At 39.3% G+C, this 10,450-nt stretch overlaps 1 long non-coding RNA gene across 1 annotated transcript in view; it reads right to left on the reverse strand.

Annotated features, from left to right (window-relative positions):
• LOC140679845 (uncharacterized) overlaps window positions 1-7,876 on the reverse strand; it is a 67,271-nt gene extending 59,395 nt beyond the window's left edge. Inside the window, exon 1 of the long non-coding RNA XR_012051179.1 lies at window positions 7,709-7,876. This is a non-coding gene — a long non-coding RNA (uncharacterized lncRNA). The remainder of the gene's footprint in view (window positions 1-7,708) is intronic.
• Between the last annotated feature and the right edge of the window lie 2,574 nt (window positions 7,877-10,450).

The raw sequence follows: 10,450 nt of genomic DNA on the forward strand, positions 1-10,450 counted from the left end.
CATGAGGACTTTGAGAGCATTGGTATCGGCCGATCTCACGCATGGATGATCGGTATCGGAACTGTCAACATAAAAACCTGATGGGAACATGCCTAGTTATAAATATATTTTTTATAAAAAGACCAATTTTGTAAAAATACATTTTGTTCAGTTAAAATGGCTGATTTTGCACATTTCCTGTTGACTATTTGACTCAGTTGTGCGTTTCATATTTCTTTCTTCACAGATATTTGTTTAAAAATAAAATAGATGTATTTGAATTAAAAGGTGGCGGATGACCATTATGAAACACTGCCAGTGTCAATGCAGCTAGTAAGTGTGCCACACACTCAATGAGGCGTCACTACTTTATACTACAGTGTACTATAGTTGTATGGTTAGTTATGTCTCTGTTCAATCCCTCCGTGACCAATTATTTCATAATCAATAGCCGGAATCTGCAAGTGAGGGTCCAGACTCACTTAAAACCGCGACTTCCTGTCGGCCCGCCGGGGATGTCGTGTAGTAATACACTTTGCTTTTATGTCAACAAACATGCCTATGGGTCAGGTTCTGCTGAGGTCAGCATATTGGAAGTAAGTAAATGTGACTTATTATCACACTCCCTGGCCTGTTTGGAGCAGAAGATTAAATAATTACTAGAGATGTCCGATAATATCGGACTGCCGATATAATTGGCCGATAAATGCTTTAAAATGTAATATCGGAAATTATTATTATTAAGAATGTGTTGTTGCCGGTGCTGTAGCCGTGGCTAACCAGCGAGCTCGCTCTGTGACTGACTAACGACACCATGTCTATGGTTTGGGATTATTTTAAAGTGTCTCTGACGGATAAAAAAAAATGGCAATTTGCGATGACTGCAAAAAGTTGGTTATGCGAGGAGGAACCAAGACGTCTTCCTTTAATACGAGCAATTTGATCTCCCACCTCTTCAAGAATCATAAGGAGATACATGATGAACACAAGCAGAAGATGGATGAAAAGCAAACACCGAAAAAAAGTAGTACCACACAGTTGTCGCTTAAAGACTCCGCCCAGAAAATACAACAAAAACCACCCCAAGGCGAAAGCCCACGTTGTTGTCAGGGACAACGCACGCAGTATGGCAAAAGCTACCGTGGAGTTTGGTGTGGCGAGTCTACCCTGTATGGCGCACACTTTGCAGCTTGCAGTGAACAGAGCTGCCTTGTCTCAACGCAGCATTTCAGAAGCTCTGACTGACTGCTAGGCCACTTCAAGCACTCACCACTAGCTTGCAGCACATTTGTGTTACTCATACAAATACGTTAGAGCAAAGCAGATTGAGCCCAGTTTATAATTTCATGTTATACAGTATGCCAGGCAGTCTTGCACTAAAGGAGGACTATGTTATTGTTTACTTTATGTTGTTTACTATGTTATTGTTTACTCTAGTATACTCTTATACAATGTGCCTTCATTGTTTTTGTAGATGTTTTGAGGCATGTTTAAAAAAAATAAAAAAATAATGCACTTTGTGAAAGTCAAAGTATAGTATTTCCCATAGTTGTAGTGGGTATCAGGATTATCTCAGGGAGAGCATGTCCCAAATTCCAAGCTTCTGTTTTTAGGCATTTAAGAAAAAATTATGCACTTTGTGACTTGAATAATAAATATGGCAGTGCCATGTTGGCACTTTTTTCCATAACTTGAGCTGATTTATTTTGGAAAACCTTGTTACATTGTTTAATGCATCTGGCGGGGCATCACAACAAAATTAGGCATAATAATGTGTTAATTCCACGACTGTATATATCGGTATCGGTTGATATCGGAATCGGTAATTAAGAGTTGGACAATATCGGAATTTCGGATATCGGCAAAAAAGTCATTATCGGACATCTCTAATAATTACTCTTCATTGGTTGCATCAGGAAGGACAGCCGACGTAACCAAAACCAAAGTGGAGTGAAAAAAATATGTAAAAATTAGATTTAGAATATATTTTTAAGTACAGTTCTTAATTATTTTTTATTTTCTTAACTATTTTATTTAATTTAGTTTTTCGAATTATGAAACATTTTTAATAATACAGTGGATTTTTACTGTAGAGTCGTACACAAGTAATTGGACAGGGGCATTGTGTAACGTTCATGATACACACACACCTGTGGTTTCTCTCTTCATGTACGCAAACACTTAATACAATGATTTTTTCTTTTTTTTTAAACTGCAAACCATTTGTGGTCCTAGCTTAATTTGCATGTTGAGTCGATGCACTCATCCTTCTTGTTTTAGCGCCTGAGCTGTGCTTCGTTGTAGAAAGATGGCAGCGACGGTGGATTTGTGCACTTGGCTGCTTCTTGAACAGGGTTCGTAACGCGAAAAGTTTGTATAGTGAAGCAAATGTCTCCTTAAGAAAAATTGCAAAAACTAATAATTGGTTCCAGCCTCGTCGAAAGTCCAAATTTTAGTCAAAGTTTGTACACTTTGAACTAGGGCTGGGCGATATATCGAATATACTCGATATATCGCGGGTTTGTCTCTGTGCAATATAGAAAATGACTATATCGTGATATTCGAGTATACGTTCTCACGCAGTTGCTTTTAGCTGCAGACATTAAACTTCAGGCTTTTCTCACTCTTTCTACTCTCTCCTTCTCACAGAGACTTAAAACAAGTGCACCTTTTTACATACGTCACATACTGACGCACGTGCAAGGTCACACGCTCTCGCGGAGCAGAGAATTAGCGGCATGGGTAACGTTAGCTGTGGTGCTAATGGTGCGGTGCGAGTGGTAATACGAGAGAAAGAAGGAATCTGGTAACAAATGAAGGAAGAATTAATTCCCAAAAAAAACAGCACGGGGTCCATCGTCTGGCGGTGGTTTGGCTTCAAGCGGGAAGATGTTGAACAGACAACCGTAATATGTCAAGTAGGCGGCAAAAGTGTTGCTACAAAAAGTAGCAGCACTGCTAATTTGTAGCATGCCTTGAAAAGTCACCCGCTAGAGAATGAAGAGTGCTTGAAACTCCGCATGTCAACATCTCCGGCCGGTGCCATACCAACAAAATGCCGTAGCAACAAACACCGTATGAAAAAAATAGTTAACAACAGAAGGAGATAACGTCCGCAGTAACCTACCACATAGCGAAGAACATACACTATTTGATTTCCTATTATGCAGTTCATTTTTATTTGACACTTGTTGAAATATATTGTGTGACATCATGCACAAAAGTGCACTTTATTAGTTTTAAACAAATGTAGCGGCGTTCTGTACAAAAACTGCACTTTAATTTAGTGTTGTTTTGATATGTCATCTTAGTGACATCATGCACAAAAGTGCACTCATAGCTTGTTTTAAAATGTCTGACAATCTTGCACTTTGTTTTGGAAATGACATGAATGTTTGTGCCACTGTTTAATAACTGTTTAATAAATACAGTTTTGGTAAATTGACTTAGTTGTGATTTCCCTCTCTGCATTAAAGAGAATATATTAATGCAGTATGAACAAGAATGTTTTAATGTAGACACATAGAATCATCATACTGCTGTGATTATATGCATTAAGTGTTCATTCAAGGCTAAGGCAAAATATCGAGATATATATCGTGTATCGTGACATGGCCTAAAAATATCGAGATATTAATAAAAGGCCATATCGCCCAGCCCTACTTTGAACACAATAGAAAGTGCTATACAGTACTGTATATCAATCAAACATAACTTTCTATTTAATAACAAGCCAAAACAACGACGACAAGCTGTGCTGTATGCACTGCTCTGCCAACATGCGCGCACACACAGAAGTCCCTATGGCGCCCTCACAAATGATCAGAAATCACACAAATAAGCAAAATACACTTTACACTGTTATCGGCAAATGAGCAGCTGATAAGAGGAGAGAAAGGAGCAGACAGAGAGGGAGAAGTGAAGGGAGGGGGGAGGAGGGGTCGTGTGTGTGTGCACGCTCTTGAAAGGACACAAGTCCGCTTTGGCATCTTTTTGCATATATATATATATATATACATATATATATATATATATACATATATATATATATATATACATATAGGTAAAAGCCAGTAAATTAGAATATTTTGAAAAACTTGATTTATTTCAGTAATTGCATTCAAAAGGTGTAACTTGTACATTATAGTTATTCATTGCACACAGACTGATGCATTCAAATGTTTATTTCATTTAATTTTGATGATTTGAAGTGGCAACAAATGAAAATCCAAAATTCCGTGTGTCACAAAATTAGAATATTACTTAAGGCTAATACAAAAAAGGGATTTTTAGAAATGTTGGCTAACTGAAAAGTATGAAAATGAAAAATATGAGCATGTACAATACTCAATACTTGGTTGGAGCTCCTTTTGCCTCAATTACTGCGTTAATGCGGCGTGGCATGGAGTCGATGAGTTTCTGGCACTGCTCAGGTGTTATGAGAGCCCAGGTTGCTCTGATAGTGGCCTTCAACTCTTCTGCGTTTTTGGGTCTGGCATTCTGCATCTTCCTTTTCACAATACCCCACAGATTTTCTATGGGGCTAAGGTCAGGGGAGTTGGCGGGCCAATTTAGAACAGAAATACCATGGTCCGTAAACCAGGCACGGGTAGATTTTGCGCTGTGTGCAGGCGCCAAGTCCTGTTGGAACTTGAAATCTCCATCTCCATAGAGCAGGTCAGCAGCAGGAAGCATGAAGTGCTCTAAAACTTGCTGGTAGACGGCTGCGTTGACCCTGGATCTCAGAAAACAGAGTGGACCGACACCAGCAGATGACATGGCACCCCAAACCATCACTGATGGTGGAAACTTTACACTAGACTTCAGGCAACGTGGATCCTGTGCCTCTCCTGTCTTCCTCCAGACTCTGGGACCTCGATTTCCAAAGGAAATGCAAAATTTGCATGGTTGGGTGATGGTTTGGGGTGCCATGTCATCTGCTGGTGTCGGTCCACTCTGTTTCCTGAGATCCAGGGTCAACGCAGCCGTCTACCAGCAAGTTTTAGAGCACTTCATGCTTCCTGCTGCTGACCTGCTCTATGGAGATGGAGATTTCAAGTTCCAACAGGACTTGGCGCCTGCACACAGCGCAAAATCTACCCGTGCCTGGTTTACGGACCATGGCATTTCTGTTCTAAATTGGCCCGCCAACTCCCCTGACCTTAGCCCCATAGAAAATCTGTGGGGTATTGTGAAAAGGAAGATGCAGAATGCCAGACCCAAAAACGCAGAAGAGTTGAAGGCCACTATCAGAGCAACCTGGGCTCTCATAACACCTGAGCAGTGCCAGAAACTCATCGACTCCATGCCACGCCGCATTAACGCAGTAATTGAGGCAAAAGGAGCTCCAACCAAGTATTGAGTATTGTACATGCTCATATTTTTCATTTTCATACTTTTCAGTTGGCCAACATTTCTAAAAATCCCTTTTTTGTATTAGCCCTAAGTAATATTCTAATTTTGTGACACACGGAATTTTGGATTTTCATTTGTTGCCACTTCAAATCATCAAAATTAAATGAAATAAACATTTGAATGCATCAGTCTGTGTGCAATGAATAAATATAATGTACAAGTTACACCTTTTGAATGCAATTACTGAAATAAATCAAGTTTTTCAAAATATTCTAATTTACTGGCTTTTACCTGTATACACACACACATACATATATACATACACATGTATACATATACATACACATATATATATATATATATATATATATATATATATATATATATATATATATATATATAAACATACACAGATATACATACACATACATACACATATATACACATACATTCATATATATATATATACATAGACATATACATATATATATATATATACACACATATGCATGTATGTGTGTATGTATATAGTATAAAACGTGATAAAATATATGTACATGTACAACGTTAATTTTAGTTATTCTCCAGTGTGGACGCCTCGAATGTGGCGTTTTACCTCAAATCCTCAGTGCCATGCCATATTTAGTTTTTGCCTCGTTTTTGTCAATAGTGCTGTGCGTGCGTGTTTGTTTTCTTCTATTATTGTTGTTTGTTTTGTCTTGTACAGCACTTTGTGCTTGCCACTTGCCTGTGCATGAAAAGTGCTACGTAAATAGTTTGATTTGATTTGATCTTTTCCCGGAAACGTCCAGTCTCATCACAATTGAAAAACTTGCTGTTTTTCCTCTTCAATACGAGCAAGCACAAAAGGGCCGCCAGCGGGACACAAAATGAATGAATGAAGCATTTGCACACAGAGGCATGGCCGGCTTGATGTTATAGTTTGTAAATGGAAAAAGGGGTTCATGGACTGCATTTTACTTTCTGATTAGCAAGAATGACGACGTCACACTTTCGTGAAGTACACAACAAAATGTTTCAGCAAAATACACATCATATGGGCGACAGGCTGACAGAAAGGTGAGTTAGGCAAATGAGCTTAACTTGTGTGGTGTTCATATTGTTGTTACTCAGCCAGCGTTTGTGGGTCTGATGGACCCGTTGCATTTTGTGGCTTTTAATGCCTCGCAATCAAACACTTTTATGTTAAAATACTGAACAGATGTTTACCTTATCCCAATAAACATCTGTTCAGTATTTTAACATAAAAGTGTTTGATTGCGAGGCATTAAAAGCCACAAAATGCAACGGGTCCATCAGACCCACAAACGCTGGCTGAGTAACCACAATATGAATGTTGCACAGAAAATTTCTCTGCCAGTTTCTGCATCCCACAGGGATTCTTCTTTTGTGTTTCTGCACCTGCGGTTCCCACACAAGGTTGCAACATTGTTTGCCAACACAGTCTGCTCTCATTTTCTCGCACATTTGACCCTACACTCTGTCCTCCTCCTGTCTAGGCCTGCTGTGTGTGTTCTGGCAATGCTTACTTAATGGGGACATCGCTCTGTTTACACAGTCACCTTTAGAGGTATCTGACGGTATGGGGACAAAAAAACAGGTCCCCTAAAGGGGAAACTTTTTAAATGATAGTCAGATCCATTCTGAAGATGCCTAAGTGATTTTTAAGCTTTGGCCCATAAAACATGTAGGGTTAGGGTTAACCCTAACACGTACAAATGTGTGTGAATTAGGCAAAACTATTTAAATTTGGTCCCCATGAACCATATTAACTCTTTTTCCCCCAGAGCCCCCAGTAAGAATGATCAGCACATTACTTAATCAATCCAGAGATTTAAAGACATGTATGAGCTAACTGGGCAGTGGCCATTTTACCTATTTTTTTTTTTTAATGCCTCCACAACAGTGGTTCTTTACCTTGTTGGAGGTACCGAACCCCACCAGTTTCATATGTGCATTCACCGAACCCTTCTTTAGTGAAAAATAAAATGGTTTTTTTTTTTTCCAAATTCAAGACAAAGTTACCGGTATATGTTTTTGGTAACACTTTAGTATGGGGAACATATTCTAAGTAACAAAGACTTAATTTAGAGTTATTTGGTTAGGGTTAGGGCCAGAGGTATAATAAGGCCATGCCGAATAAGGCATTAATAAGTACTTAATAATGACAAGTTAAGAGCCAATATGTTACTAATTTGCATGTTAATAAGCAACTAATTAATGGTGAATATTTCCCCCATACTAAAGTTTTACCATGTTTTTATACTGGTGCACAAAATGAACCGTGCATGAACATCACCTTGTTCAAAGAACAAAACCAACACAGTGCATAAACTCACAACAAATGACACACCTGCAAATCAGTCTGACTTCTGCTGTTGCCGTATCCGTAATACGCCGATAGGGAGAAGTTTGTATTTACACGATGAGTCGGGTGTGTCTTGACCTCCGCTGAACCCCTGAGCCCGACTCACCGAACCCCTAGTTCCATCGAACCCAGGTTAAGAACCACTGCTCCACAACCTGTAGAAAGGGTGGTCCCCACAAGTGATGATCAAAAACTTGGTCCCCATTCCTAAGGATAACCTCTGTGTGTGTGTGTGTGTGTGTGTGTGTGTGTGTGTGTGTGTGTGTTATACACAGAACATCAATTTCCACACTTCTATTAGCCAGTGGACCCGGACACATACTTGCCAACCCTACCGGATTTTCCGGGAGACTCCCGAAATTCAGCGCCTCTACCGAAAACCTCCCGGGACACATTTTCTTCCGAAAATCTCCCGAAATTCAGGCGGACCTGAGTGACGTGTCGACAGCCTGTTTTCACGTCCGCTTTCCCACAATATAAACAGCGTGCCTGCCCAATCACGTTATAACTGTAGAATGATCGAGGGCGAGTTCTTGGTTTCTTATGTGGGTTTATTGTTAGGCAGTTTCATTAACGTGCTCCCAGCGCGGGAACAACACACAACAACAGCAGTCACGTTTTCGTCTGCCGTAAACAGCAATTTTGTGACACTCTTAAACAGGACAATACTGCCATCTACTGTACATGCATATGTGACAATAACATCGAGGGCTTTTAGAGAGTGCAGTGCACAACTGCGCACACAACAAGGAGACGAAGCAGAATGCATCATCAGAGAGGGTGTTCAGCATGGTTAGGAAAATAGTGACAGAGAATAGAACAAGGATGGACAATTCAACCCTTAACTCAACAATGAGTAGATGAGTGTTATGTGTGTATATGTGTAAATAAATGAACACTGAAATTCAAGTATTTCTCTTATTTATATATATATATATATATATAGCTAAAATTCACTGAAAGTCAAGTATTTCTTATATATATATATATATATATATATATATATATGAAATACTTGACTTGGTGAATTATAGCTGTAAATATACTCCTCCCCTCTTAACCACGCCCCCCACCCCACCTCCCGAAATCGGAGGTCTCAAGGTTGGCAAGTATGCCGGACATCTTATATGTAATAGAAATGTGTACGGGGTGTATGGTGTGTGGTCATTAAATATGTATTCTGATATATGTTCTTCACAGAAAATGAGCCAAAGTCCGTGAGTCTCAGTTTGAAAAATGTATTAATTGTATAATTTTTCTTTTAATAAAAAATTAAAACGGGTCCCACAGACCCGAACACCACAGAGGGGTTAAGTCTGGAATTACTAACTCGCATCATTGAAACTGATAATTGAAAGAAAAAGTCCTTATCTGTTGTCGTGATCCGAGCAGGCAGAAGCGGCGAGCAGGCAGGAGGTCGTTTGATTAGGAAGCAGCCATTAGAACGGCAACACAACACTTTGGTATACACAACAAACATAACGAGGCTGGAACTAATTAGCAGTGATTACTGAGTAACAGGTGTGCTGGCGGGGCAAGGAACAAAAAAGTGAAGGCGCTGTAAAACACAGACACCAAACAGGAAGCAATGACAAAACAAAAGCACCGGCACCGGAAGTGACTCCGAAACCATAAAAATACCTGATGGTGTTAGGAGTTGTGTTTAGTACACACGTTTGTGTTGATAGATGCGACGTTACTTATATATTTTATATTGATTAGTCAGAATTCATTGATCACGGTCCAGATGCATTAAAAAAACGTCTGTTAGTACCCGGATGTTCAAACACGGCAGATATTCACTCACAAAATGTGCTTTTTATTTAATTTCATTTTTTTTAAATTAAATACAGAGCGGCGTTATGGCCCTTTTTGCCCCCAGGTGTCTCAATTGAAGCGGTGGGAATAGATTTTGATCGTTTTCTTCATCTTTTTTTTATCATGTGTGGCGTACATTGCGTTCAGGCGCAATATAGTGTTTCACTTGTTTGCAACATGTACACAGATGCTAACTTTCCAATGTATTTATTTCCACGGTCTATCCCGCCCTCCTACTGCTTTATGACGTGGTTGTGCGCCTGCGTGACACGTGCACGCGCATAAGCCTTGCGCACGTGCACATACAGAGTTTTTGATTGATTGAGACTTTTATTAGTAGATTGCACAGTTCAGTACATATTCCGTACAATTGACCACTAAATGGTAACACCCGAATACGTTTTTCAACTTGTTTAAGTCGGGGTCCACCGTATATCATGATACAGATATACGGTATACTGGTCGATATATACTATACGAGTCACCCAACTGGACAATGAGTCAAATGAAATAGCATTTGGATTCACTTTTTTTTTTTAAATTATGAATTATAATTGTTTTTATTTACTGTAGCCACTTTTCTGACGTGTCATCTAATTCAGGCGTGTACACAGTCACATTTTTATTACGTCTTTTGGTACATGTAAACCAGAGGTGTCAAACGTACGGCCCGCGGGATGAGTTTGCTAAGTACCGTATATAAATGAGCCGACATTTTTGAATGAAAGAAACTGCTGTTCTAAATGTGTCCACTAGATGTCACAATAGCAATTCTTTGAATCTTTGTAGATGATGCTACATTTGTACAAAATAAACCACGTTAGTACATCAGTCGAGGAAAATAAGCAAACTACATAAATAACACCCTGTAATTTGATTTTATTTGTTTATCTCGATAGATTGAAAATG

Source organism: Nerophis lumbriciformis, linkage group LG26 (genome assembly GCF_033978685.3).
Source record: "Nerophis lumbriciformis linkage group LG26, RoL_Nlum_v2.1, whole genome shotgun sequence".
NCBI lineage: Eukaryota > Metazoa > Chordata > Actinopteri > Syngnathiformes > Syngnathidae > Nerophis > Nerophis lumbriciformis.